This window comes from Pinus tabuliformis, chromosome 2_2 (assembly GCF_031772625.1).
Source record: "Pinus tabuliformis cultivar Carrire ecotype Pingquan chromosome 2_2, CPIR1, whole genome shotgun sequence".
NCBI lineage: Eukaryota > Viridiplantae > Streptophyta > Pinopsida > Pinales > Pinaceae > Pinus > Pinus tabuliformis.
In genome coordinates this window covers 85686223-85700117 of record NC_142300.1, presented here as the reverse complement: position 1 = coordinate 85700117, position 13895 = coordinate 85686223, and positions in this window count along the sequence as shown.

The window sequence follows — 13895 nt, the reverse complement described above, 5'->3', positions numbered from 1 at the left end:
TCGGGAAAACTAGGAGCAACATGGGCCAATGGACTAATGTTTCCCTTACCAAAGTTGTAGTTCTCAGATAGATCTTTCTAACGAGATATTGTGCGCGTCAAACAGAGATCGTATGCCAAAATTATGACCCCGAGAAGTTGATGTACCAATTTATCCAAACGGGGCCCACAGTTTGGCGTTTCATCTTCTAGGGTTAGGTTTTTGGATGTTTATGGTTTTCCATTATTTCTCAACAATAAATAGGCCTTCAAGCCTCATTTTAAAATAGTTCAGAGGCATGTAGCCACCACATCTCTTCTCAGAGGTAAGCTACCATCGCCCTAGCTGGTTTATTTCCATTTCTATTTGTAAGCATATTTCAGTATTTTACATTAATGAAATGAAGTATTATTTCTGTTGCATCTCTCTGTGTTTATGGTTATCTTTGTAATTTGTTGTGTTCCTGTTTAAATCTAGATCACTAGGACATCTTAAATAGAGGAGTGCTTGTAAGGTTATATGTGAGGGGGTTGCAACACTCCAATTGTCACGTAAAAAGGTATGAAGGGGGCTTAGTTCATTCCTCCAAAGGTATGAGTTATATATTTTAGGTATTCCCTCACCCACACAGTTCCCAGAAGTATCCCATAGAACAGTAGAGGCCGATTACGTCAAAGGGAATTACATCTTAATAGGCTTTGTTGGGTAAATGATATAGGATTAGGAGGAAGAGTAACTCATTGTAGGGAGCTTACAGCCTCAAGAACCCTATGCATAACATATAGAGCTTACAACTCTAATAATTCCAATACTTATCTGAGTGAGAATAAGATATAATAGGAAGAAGAGAGATTGGGTGTTGTGCTTCATGAAGATAAAATGTTAAAGATATGATTTCAATCATCCAGATAGGAACTAGCATTAACAATGTCGATAATAATGGATCTGTGAGGAACTACAGGCACATGCATAACATATTGATACCATTGAATCTGTAAGGAGGTATTGAGATATTTCTAACAATAGTAATCACATGAATTCATAGAAGAATATAAACATAATGGAATTAACATGAGGACAAACATACTATAATGCTAAGAAGGGGGAATCACCACCATTTCTTTGATAGTTTGATAGATCTGCATCAGTAAAGTAATACAATCTTAGATAATAGTCATTCACTTGTAGAGTTATGAGCCAAATTAGTATCGTAGAGTGCAGCCCTTGCGGGTGAGAAATTTTGGAACCCCCTGTTATAGATTTTATCACCCTATTTATAAGAAGAGGGGGAGATATTTGAGTTACAACCAAAATATCTGAGCCCGAGCCCCCAACTATCATGCTAGACTAGTTGTCCCAGCTTTGTAAGGCTCTGCTACCACCTACTTAAAGATTACAACAAGCATCGAATCCCTTCTTGGAAAAATACAAAAATAAATGCACAAAGAAAGAAGATTGAGAGAGGAAGGAGGAGGTGTACCCTTGCTTTTTCAATGTTGGTCTAGGATTGAGCCATGTCCCTGCTGTTATCAGGATCTTTTCAATTGCTTGAGACGATTCACTGCTTCTCGTCTAACTTCTATCAATTCTCCTTTAAATTCCTGAGTGACATGTTCAGTGGAGTAGGGAGTGGAGTGGGAAAGGTGTGTGCCCGAGTGGTCCTTTGTTGTGTGACGAAGTAGAGCACCATGTCGTGCCATTAAAACTTCTTGAATCCTCCCCATATCAATCTGTAGCCACGCCATGTCTTATTTAATATCACTGTTGCTGACCCATCTGCCCTTTTAAATCTCTGTACAGTGATATCGGTGTAATGCGTCGCAAGCCTTTAAATTATTTAAAATAGAAGAACATGCAGGAATTTTCAATTAACTCTTAGGCCCCCTTTATTTATAGCCCCTTTTATGAATTTCCTTATACGATTGGGCGTTTGAACCAAAGGCCCATGTGTTTGGTGCTAAAGCTCTCAATAAATGCGCAGGGGGCCTTTTTCTTTATATCACAGAAGTCCCACATCAACCGATTTCCTAGACCCGAAATATTTATATATCCTAGCTCATTATATATCGCATCTGGGGCCTTTCCTTATCGTAATCGCCGATAATCCTGAAACCAAGAACTGTTGATCACCGATAAACTTGTTGATGTCATCGCTGCCATGTGTCACCCTATGAGTGGTTACATTTGGCACCTGGAAATAGCCCCATCGGACCCCTAAAAACTCCAAAAAAAACTGACACGTGTCCACCTGCCACATCATTGATGACATCAGCTGCTATGTCAACTTGATGGACTAATCAGAGGATGCCACGTGGCCCCTTGGAGGAGAGAGAAAAAGGCTAGTTGGGCCTTGGTTTTGTAGGGAATTCCTTTGTATTTGGTTTTCTCGCCCCCCCAGCGATGCACCACTTTATCACACTATTGGCAGTTTGCAGGTCTTGTTGAGTTGAAACCCCACCGAATCACCAATCGTCAATCGTCGATGCCCCCTGGAGGAGAGAGAAAGGGGAGGATTGACTCTTGGTTTTTCCATGATTTTCTTTGTTAACACTTTTCGGTCCTTCCCCAAAGGTGAAATAATATATTACAAATCAGCCCCTACATGGTTTGGAGTATGATGTAACTGAGGGAATTTTGGATCTGCAGTAGGATGCGATAGCGGTGTTTGAGACTGTGATATGACGATAACCTTAGTTGTGTGCCCCAAGGATCTTGCCGATATGCCAATATGTGATATCGACGAGCGGCGAATCGCTGCTTTTCATTCTATCATTGTTCCTTGCCTGCTGACCTTCACTGATAACCGATTTGCGATTGTGATCGCCCCCCAGACCTCTAATTTCGATTTGTCTCCACACTAAGTCATTTTCGGGGTTTGCTGGGCTTTTCCAAGGTAGACTTCAAAATGCCTTAACTTCTGCTCTAGGAGTCCATTTTTAGACTTCCATATACCGTTAGAAAGCTCTTTCCAAGAACTACACAATGGAGAGGGGCCAATTAAGATTTGATAGCTTCTATGGCTAAAAAGTTGGCATCAAATGTCACTACTTTTATGTACTTGAGGCAATTGAAGACTGATAAAGTAGTGAGTGACAACCTTGGATCCTACTGGGGACAGTGCCTTGCTGGTAAGGTGTTGAGAACCTGCAGAACAATATCCTTCACCATTGGGCATGGAGTCAGTAATAAATGAATCCTTGTAATCAACAAAATATCCATGGGACTTTCCTCATCAATCTAAATGCATAAAATAAAAATTCTAACAACTAAAAATTAAATGCTCAGCTAGTGAGCTTATTTATGTACAATCCTACTTATGCACAATGCTTAATTTAGCTTATTTATGTACAATACTACTTATGCACAACATGCACCATGAAAAGTCTTCAAATAAAGAACCTCAACAACAACATGCACCATGAAAAGTCTTCAAATAAAGAACCTGTTACATGTTTCTGATACAACCTCTATTGCTAGCTTAAGAATAGGCTCATGTACTCAACCACGGAGTCATGGAATGGACTAGGAAAGTTTGCAGCTACCTCTTTTTCATGAGTAGTTTCCTGACCAATATCCTCTTGGCCAGGACAACCAAAAACACTGTCCATCTCTTCAACTTTAATTTTTTCAAGAAAAACTTGTTGTTGATCTCTTACTACCCATTTTTCAATGGGCCAACCCTCTTGGAAATCTACAATGGAGTCTTAAAATTTTGAACTATATGAGTCATGGACTGGGGGGGCCCTTGATAATTCCAAGTAGGAATCTTTCTGTGATAAATAATCACAGACACTACTTGGTCCTTCAACTTCGGGCTCTTCTTGAAAAATTTGTTGTTGGGAGCCTTCTCCCCACTTGCAGGTAAACCACTCCTTCTGAACCTCCACGACCACCTTATCCTCCTCTGAATAATAAGAATCACAAATAGGAGGAGGTTCTTGATCATGTTCTTCGGGTGAAAGATGTGCATCGTGGACTGGAGCCTCTTTAGTGACTTCCTGGTGGGCTTCCTCTTCTTGTGCAACTTCCCATGACTAGGAGCGTGGTGGCTCTGCATCACTTGACTCTTCACCAAAGTCGTATTCATCATAGGAAGGGGAAACATCACATTCGGTCGAATTAGACCCCTGAGGGTTTTTTGGCAGCTCAATGACATTCCCTTCTTCTCTTTCTTTCTCATTGGGTGATGCTTCTTTATGCGAGAGGATGTTTTCTTGGAGTGGAGCTCCACAAAAATCTTATGTCGGGTCTTCTACCTCGGGAATGTCTTCATCGTTAAAATGTGCGGAACAATATTCAAATAGATCATTCGGTGGATATAATTCTTTACAATAGTGATTGAATGCTATATGAAAACGTTTTATGGAAGGTATGATGCCACGAGGTATTGTTCCATACCAAACTCTAGAATCCCCCTCTAAAGAATACATGAATAAATTCATTTGTACATCTTCAAGGAAGATACCTTGCTGTTCCATGCATTCATGAAATTCTTTGAGGTGCTAGTCAGGCCTTCTAGCTATGCTTCCACCGAATCTAAGCAAATAGGTATTCCATTCATGAAATGCAGGGACATGATTGGGATAACCAGCAATAGAAGAGAAATCCAGTGGAGAAAATTTGTTGGCTAGGAATGTAGGAATGGCCATCTCGAAAACCTCCCTATATGAGTGATTGCAAGTTCAAAGGTAGGGAAAGTTTTCGGCTGCTGCAGCATCAGAATGAGTATGGGGATGCTTGAAATCTAGAATTATCAAATAGAGATATGGACAGTGGATTCGCCAGGATGTTTACCATAAAATTGACAATGGAGTCGCCAAGGTGAGAGATCTTCAACCCACAGTTCCCTTGCTCACCTAACAGAGGAAATGTATTGTCATACCCAGGGAAAAATATTCTAATTCGTTCACCGAAAATGACACCAAAAAGATGTTGTCGCCAAATCTTGCACCTGCATCACAAGTTTAACAGGAGGCAAGGAAAGCTCCCTAGAGACATCCTATGGGTTGATTGTAGACCAATGCCTAGGACATATTAACTAGAGGATTTCTTGTAAGGTTATATGTGAGGGGGTTGCAGCACTCCAATTGTCACATAAAAAGGTATGAAGGGGGCTTAGTTCATTACTCCAAAGGTATGAGTTATATATTTCAGGTATTTCCTCACCCACACAGTTCCCAGAAGTATCACATAGAACAACAGAGGCCGATTACTTCAAAGGGGATTACAGAGTAATAGGCTTTGTTGGGTAAATGATAGAGGATGAGGAGGAAGAGTAACTCATCGTAGGGAGCTTACAACCTCAAGAACCCTATGCATAACACATAGAGCTTACAGCTCTAAGAATTCCAATACTTATCTGAGTCAGAAGCATATATAATGGGAAGAAGAGAGGTTGGGTGTTGTGATTCATGAAGAGTAGTTGTTAAATATATGATTTCAATAATCCAGACAGGCACTAGAATTAACAATGTCGATACAAATGGATCTATGAGGAACTATAGGCACATGCATAACATATCGATACTAGTGAGTCTGTGAGGAGGTCTTGAGATATTTCTAATAATAGTAATCACATGAATTCAGAGAAGAATATAAAAATAATGGAATTAACATGAGGAAAAACATATTGTAATGTTAAGAAGGGGGAATCACCACCATTTTGTGATAGTATGACAGATCTGCATGAGGAAAGTAATACAATATCAGATAACAATCATTTACATACAGAGATATGAGCCAAATTGGTATCATAGAGCTCAATCCTCACAGGTGAGAAATTCCAGAACCCCCTGTTATAGATTTCATCCCCCTATTTATAAGAAGAGGGGGAGAGCTTTGAGTTACAATAAAAATATCTGAGCCCGAGCCCCCAGCTGTCATGCTAGACTAGTTATCACGGCTCTATAAGGCTCTGCTACCACCTACTTAAATATTACAACAGGAATTGAATCCCTTCTTGGAAAAATACATAAATAAATGCATATAGAAATAAGATTGAGTGAGGAAGGAGGAGGTGACCCCTTGATTTTTCAGTGTTGGTCTGGGATTGAGCCACGTCCCTACTATCATCAGGTTCTTTTCAGCTGCTTGAGGCAGTTCACTACTGCTCGACTGACTTCTATCAATTCTCCTTTAAATGCTTGAGTGACCTATTTGGTTGAGTAAGGAGTGGAGTGGGAAAGGTGGATGCTTGAGTGGTCCTTTTCTTTGTGATGAAGTAGAGAACCATGTCATGCCATTATAACTCCATGAATCCTCCCCATACTGATATGCAACTGCACCATGTCTTATTTAATATCAATGTTGCTGACCCACCCACCCATTTAAATCTTTGTACAGTGTTATCAGTGTACCATGCCGCAGGCCTTTAAATGATTTAAAATAGAAGAATAGGTGTCATTTTCAATTAACTCTTAGGCCTCCTTTATTTATAACCCATTTTATGTATTTCCTTATGCAACTAGGGGCTGGAAACAAAGGCCCATGTGTTTGGCACTAAAGCTCTCAATAACTACGCGAGGGGGCCTTTCTCTTTATATTGCAGAAGTCCCACATCGGTCGATTTCCCAGACCTGAAATCTTTATAAATCCCATCTCATTATGTATCACATCTAGGGCCTTTCCTTATTGCAATCACTAATAAGCTTGAAACCAAGAACTGCCAATCACTAATAAACTTGCTAATGTCATCACTACCACGTGTCACCCTGTGAGTGGTGACACGTGGCACCCGAAAACAGCCCCATAGGACCCCTAAAAATGCCAAAAATCAGTGACATGTGTCCACCTGCCACGTTGTCGTCTATACATGCCACGTCATTGGTGACATCAATTGCCATGTCAGCTTGATGGACCAATCAGAGGCTGCCACGTGGCCGCCTAGAGGAGAGAGAAAAATGTCGATTAGGCCTTGGTTTTTTATGGAATTCCTTTGTATTTGGTTTTCTTGGCCCCCAACAATGCACCACTTTACTGCACTATTAGGAGTTTGCAAGGATTATTGAGTTGAAACGTCACTGAATCACCGATTGTCAATCATTGATGCCCCATGGAGGAGAGAGAAAGGGGAGGCCCAGCCCTTGGTTGTTCCATGATTTTCTTTGTTAACACTTTTTGGCCCTTCCCCTGTGGTGCAACAATATATCGCAAATTTGTCCCCACATGGTTTGGAGTATGCTGTAACTGAGGGACTCCTGGATCTGCAGGATGAAGGATGCGATATCGGCATTCGGGACTGTGATATGTCAATAACCTTAGTTGTGTGCCCTAAGGATCCTGATGATTTTCTTTGTTAACACTTTTTGGCCCTTCCCCGGTGGTGCAACAATATATCGCAAATTGGTCCCCACATGGTTTGGAGTATGTTGTAACTGAGGGGCTCCTAGATCTGCGGGATGCAGGATGCGATATCGGCGTTCGGGATTGTGGTATGTCAATAACCTTAGTTGTGTGCCCCAAGGATCCTGCTGATATGCCGATATGCGATATCAGTGATTGACATATCGATGTTGTTTATTATGCCGTTGTTCCTTTCCTTCTGACCTACGCCGATAGTGGATTTGAGATTGTGGTCGACCCCCTGGACCTTCGATTGCGATTTTTCTCCACACTTAGTCATTTTCTAGGTTTGCTGGGCTTTTTCAAGGTAGACTTCGAAATGCCTTAACTTCTGCTCCAGGAGTCCATTTTTGGACTTCCATATACTGTTGGAAAGCTCTTTCGGAGCGCTACACAATGGAGAGGGACCTATTAAGCTCTAATAGCTCATGTGGCTTAAAAATTGGCATATAATGTCACTGATTTTGTGTACTTGAGGCAATTGAAGACTAATAAAGCAGTGAGTGACAACACATATCTTGATACACGATTTTATATAATATGCATATATACATATATCTTCTTTTATCATAGATTTAGTTTTATTATTTTAATCCATATGAATACATTTGCTACAGTTATTATTGTAAACAATTTTATTCCTTCACACACACACACACACACACACACAGATATATAGATATATATCTTTTAAGGTAAAGAGAAATACATTTTTCTTCCTTTATATATATATATATATATATATATATATATATATATATATATATATATATATATATATAGATATATCTTTCTTAAAAAATAATAGCTTCTTACAAGGTTCCTTTTTCCTTATTATAATGGTTTTATGCTATCTCTATACCATTACTAACTTATTTTCTGAAAACCTAAATATAGCTATAATATCATAAGCAAAAGAGGTTTACATATAGACTATGAACCAAATCTTAATAAACCATACTCTTATTATAAAACTATTGAAAAAGAATCACAGAAGATATAGACATTTTTCTTTCTTTCTTTCTTTTTTCATTTTTTTTTCTTCTAAGAGTAAAATAAAATAAAACTTATCTTAAGATATGGTTTGAAAAATTCCTTCCTTCCACGTTCTTCACAACAACAACTTTTCGTAATAAGAATACATCCTTGTTACTTCTAGTTTCACTTGAGCCCACTTCTATGTTATAAAAATAATTTAGTCTGACTTCTTCACTTTCTTGATTTCCACTTTTCCTTTCTCAGTTACAATTCTTCATTTCTTGATAATTCTTCCTAACACCATCTCTAGGTGCTCTCCTAGAAGAAAGTATCTCTTATTTGTATTTAGAAAAATTAGTTTATTTTCCTCCACCTGGAAACTAACTGCCCCAAAATACCAGTGGTTAATTCTCCACCTTGGCGAAGGTTTTTACATGCTATTATAAGCATAATAACTGAGAAAATTAGGCTTTTGATATTTTCTCCAAATTCTAGGTTAATTCTGTTAGTGTTAGTATTTGCATACTTCCATTAGGGATCAAATTTGCTCTTTGCATTTTCATTTTACGGGTCCCATACTGAAATTTTTACATCATTTCATTAGGTTATGTCAAACTGATCCACTGATGGTTGTCTTCTCTTCAAAAAATCTAATTCTCCCTCATACAGTATACTTGTTGACCCTTCTTTAGGTTGTCTTCAGTTATGATTTCATGGTCAATTTGCAATCATGCTTTCATTAGGTCATAGGGCATGTTTTCATTAGGTCTTAGGGTTTCATTTCCAAGGTCAAGAGCATGATTTAAAAGTGTAAATAAAGGGCAGAAAGGGTATGAGGATCATAAATAAGTCAAGCATGATGGCTTGTAGGTCATAGTCACTATATAATTATCTTTTTAACTAATGTAATTTCCACCTAAAAAAACATGTTTTTGAGGTGAAAACGGAGTATTTTGAGTTAATTTGTATTTCTTATGTAATTTTAAGTCACTTTATGTAATAAATGATCCTAGCTGCACCAATTCATCTCTCCTTGCTACAAGACAAAGAAACACTGCAAAAAATAGTTCAAGTTGAGCATCATTCACCTGAAAAGGAACAAAGAAGGGAAGGCATTAAAAATAGAGATTTGGAAAAGGTCAAGAAACATTAGAAAGTGGGTTTTTCTAGTAAAAAATCAAAATTTACTCCTATATAAGGTGTCACATTTCATTTTCAAGTTCATCATTCCCATTTGGCAAAGAAGGAGTCAAAAAGTGAGAAAACAAGGAGAGTTTGAGTGAGTTTTGGGCCAAGGAGAAGTGGCGTTGTGCTTCCAGAGGTTGGTGCTACGCGTTTGGAGCAGTGGAGAAGTGGCGTTGCGCTTCTACAGTTTCGCACTGCGTGTTTGAGGTAGTGGAGGTGGCGCTGCACATTCAAGGGGTGGCACTGCGCATCTAACCTGGGCGCTGCACGTAGGGAGGTTTCAGCAATGCAAAATTACACTGCATTGCACATTCAGGAGGGCGTTGCGCATCTATAGTTGGCAATGTGGTGAGCAGCAAAGACCAAAAAGCCTCCAAACTTCATAAAAACTTCCAAAGAACCCTCTCATCTCTCAAACAAGTAAGTGCCCTCACTATACCTCATCATTGAAGTTGCAATTGTAGTGTTTGAAGGAATTTACCATGACAAAGGTGAAACCCTAGTTTCTCCCTCAATTACATTCTAGAAACCCTAATCCCCTCTATTTTTCCCACCACCTATCACTAAAACCCTAAACCCCTTCCCTATATCACTCCATAACATTCTATACCCCTTCATCCTTCATCCCACAAGTTATGTTTCAAAAAAGGATCTAAGCCCCTCTCCCCCATTTTCATAATTCATACCCTCCCATTCATTTTCTAGCCCACCAAAATACCTCACAAGGTTATTTCCCATTCCCCCACTCCTAAATCACTCTTACTCATTCCCTTCATCCCTTTTCTAGGAGTGCACAGCCTCAAACTTTGCAAACATGGACAGAGAAGACAGAGACTATGAGGAGGAGGAAAACACCGGCAGTGACAGTTCGACAGATAAACCTCGACATCAGAGAAAACCACACAAGGGAGGTAGAATTATCAAGGAAGAGCCATCACACTTCAGATAATTGCAGGCCTCTTAGTTGGCTGTCACTTGTTTAAGACATCTAGGGTGCAATGAGTTTTGTGAGCAAGTAGAGAGAGTTCAACACCATCCTGAAATTACTAGGCTTTTTGTAGCCCATTGTTGAGTCCCAAACTTGCATCTTCCCTATACACCTTTTTAGCATTTTCTTCCAGTTACCTAAACCACCAAGCTGTCAAATCATTGCATATTAGTTTAAAAAGAGCATATAAAATGGTTTCCTAACTATGTCTTGTGACTGTTGTTTGATCTAGATTTTTGCTCAGTTAGCTGCGGAATCTTGTCACTTTCCGCAGCCAGCTCAACTTTCCACGGCCTTTTTGTTGAATTCTATGTTACAGGTGTCTACTGGAGAATCTGGCCACATGGGCGAGCTGCAAATGATGTGGGAACGTGTCCCCGTGGTTCAGCCGAACTCCTCACAAAAGGCCATGGTCAAGGACAGTCAAAGCGGTGGTCAACCTAAGAGTTTTACGGTGGAAGAACTCTATTTTTCACCACGTGAAGACTTGCATGGAAAATTCCTCAATCTCAGGAGGTGTGCTAACACCTGTGGACTTCTCCATGAACCAAATCTAACAGCCACTTTCCTTGGATTTAATTGTCACGGCTACCATCACGCTAGATTTCCGGACGTGGTTATTCACGTGTCTGTTTAATAGCGCAGAATTTAGGAAGTAGTTGTATCATTCTCAGTTATAAATAACGCGTTATCATACGCATATTAGCTAGCTTTGTGTATGTAGTTTTGACTGTTTTACAAGCCCACTGTGCCATGACTTAATCCTTATGTTATGACTGCATTTTAATACATGAGAAGACAGTGTTTTTAAGTTCAATTTGTGACTGATTACTGATTGGCCGAGGTTGCAGAGGGCCCCTATACACCAAGGTTCTGTAATTATTGTATAGTTTCATGCTTTCTTTCTTTATGTTACTGATGCCATAATCGTTTGCTTATATATATTACACTGTTTATGGTATTCATGTTAGTTGTTGTCCATAGTTTCTTTTATGCTTTCTAATGACTGTTAACTGATCAGTGTTTTTCTTTCAGGTTCTAATAGACAGCCCGGGCAATTGCACATAGCTTTTTAATGACTAATGACATGAAATTATCTTGTCCTTCTGCTGATTTATTTTCTTAGTTCTAATTCCAGCACTGTTTATTTCTTTCAGTTTTGATTTGTTCATTTACTTTTCTGCAAGATAGATATTAGACTACTCATGTCATTTTCAGTTACCTCCTATAGCCAGAGCGAGTCGAATGGTGAGGGATTGGAGTATGAATGCGTAGTTTGATATTAGTTTATTTTTTCTGCAAGTTAGTGATTAGATTACTCATGTCATTTTCAGTTACCTCCTATAGCCAGAGCGAGTCGAATGGTGAGGGATTGAAGTATGAATGCGTAGTTTGATCTCAGTTTCATTTTATGCAATTTAGATATCAGATTACTCAATTTGTTTATGATTACCTCCTATAACCAGAGCGAGTCGAATGGTGAGGGGTCAAAATATGAGTTGATGTAATATGATTTAGTTTACTTTGCTTACAGTTTTTGAATTGCTTTGAGTTCAGTTTTCTTTTTATACAGCAGCAAGGATACTGGGTTTCATAGTCACTAGCTCACTATTTGGTTTAATTAGAATTTAGGTGCATTTTTATTTTCTCTTAGTAATTGATTTCATCATTGCAAGTTTGAAAACCTTTTTGAAAACCTTGAAGTTTGGAAATTATTTTAAAGGTCACCATTGCCTTGAACACTTATATCCATACTTGACTTTTAGAATTGCCATCTCAAATTAGGGAATCAACAAAAGATAAACCCAAAAAACAAAACAAAAATAAAAAATGACAAAGAAGTAAAAAATCGGTTATCTTGCATATATAGTGCACTTCACTTTAGTAGTTTATGATTCCTGGATTTACAATTTATATAGCAATTTAGTACACACTAAATTGACCAAACATTTTGGCGCCATTGCCGAGGAAGTGAAACTAGGTAACCAATTACTTAAAAAAAAAAAAACAAGAAAATTTCAAGGAAGGTAAAAATTGATAACTTCTCAAAGTATGCTCTCCTCTTGCACCTAGTGTGACCTGGAGGATCAGAAAAGAGAGTTATTGGTTCAATAATTTCTTGAGTATGCTCTCTTCTTGCACCTAGAGTGATCTGGAAGATCAGAAAGAGAATTATTAGCCCGACTTGAAGAAAAATAAAAAATGACATGCATAGAGCAAGAGATTCTAGGGGAAGGTTTATAGCTAGGGCCAAGAGTTCGATTTTTACAACTCCATCTACTTCAAGGTATAGACAAGATACGCCTCCATCATCTCCAACTCACACTCCTAGCCTTAGGATTCCTGGAATTCAAGAGGCAGTAGCTGAATTAGGAGACTCTCCCACACTATCCACTGAATCTGAGTTAGGAAAAGACCCTTTCTTTACTTCTACAGGAAAACACATTGTAATCGAGGAAGTAGAATCACCTGAAGAAGAAGAGGGAGAAATTCCTCCTTGTTTGCCATTAGTAGAAGAACCAGAGGACTCTGAAATCTCTGAGGAAACTATCATGACAGAGGAAGTAGTAAACGGATTTGGAGGAGGTAGAGGTAGAGGTAGAGGAGGAGGAAACAATGGAGGAGGTAGAGGTAACAATGGGGGAAATAGGGATGGAGATAACTCATTTGGATTTCCTATAGTTGATGAGGAATCTCGAACAACAATGAAAAACATCTCACCATCTGTCCTCCCAAACTTTTATGGGTTGCAAAGTGAGGATCCTGAAACATTTCTATTTGAGTTTGAAGTCGTGTGCCGAACTTATGATTATATGGAAGACTCTCAAAAACTCAAATTGTTTCCTTCAACATTGAAGGGAGTTGCTCTAAAATGGTTCATGGGATTAGTCACTCAATCTATTAAGACTTGGAATGATATGAAACAAACATTCTTGGATAGATACCTGAACTATTGTATGCCCACCAATCATAAGGATGAGGTATTCAAAATGGTGCAAAAAGAAGATGAAAACTTGGAGGATTTACTTAAAAGATTTCAATACAACCTGAAAAGAGAAAAAATGAATAACTTAGATGAGGAAACCTTGAAAGCCCTTCTATTAAAAGCCATTAGAGATGAATGGATAGATATTTTGAACATGATGGGAAAATGAGATATATATCAACTCCCACTTCATGATATAGCAGAGCTATGTGTCCATCTCTCAAGAGGAAAATCTAAAACTGGAAAAGGGCCTAGAGATCATACTCTTATTAGAGCAAACAAATCTGCAATTGGATCAGTAAGTAGGGCTGAGATTGGAAACATGCTTGATGAGTTTAAAACTGATATTTTAGGGAGTCTTAGTGAGCAATTAGACACCCTTAAGATACAAAACAAGCAGAAAGAAGAAGTTGAAGCTTTGGCCATCTTTTGTCTGAA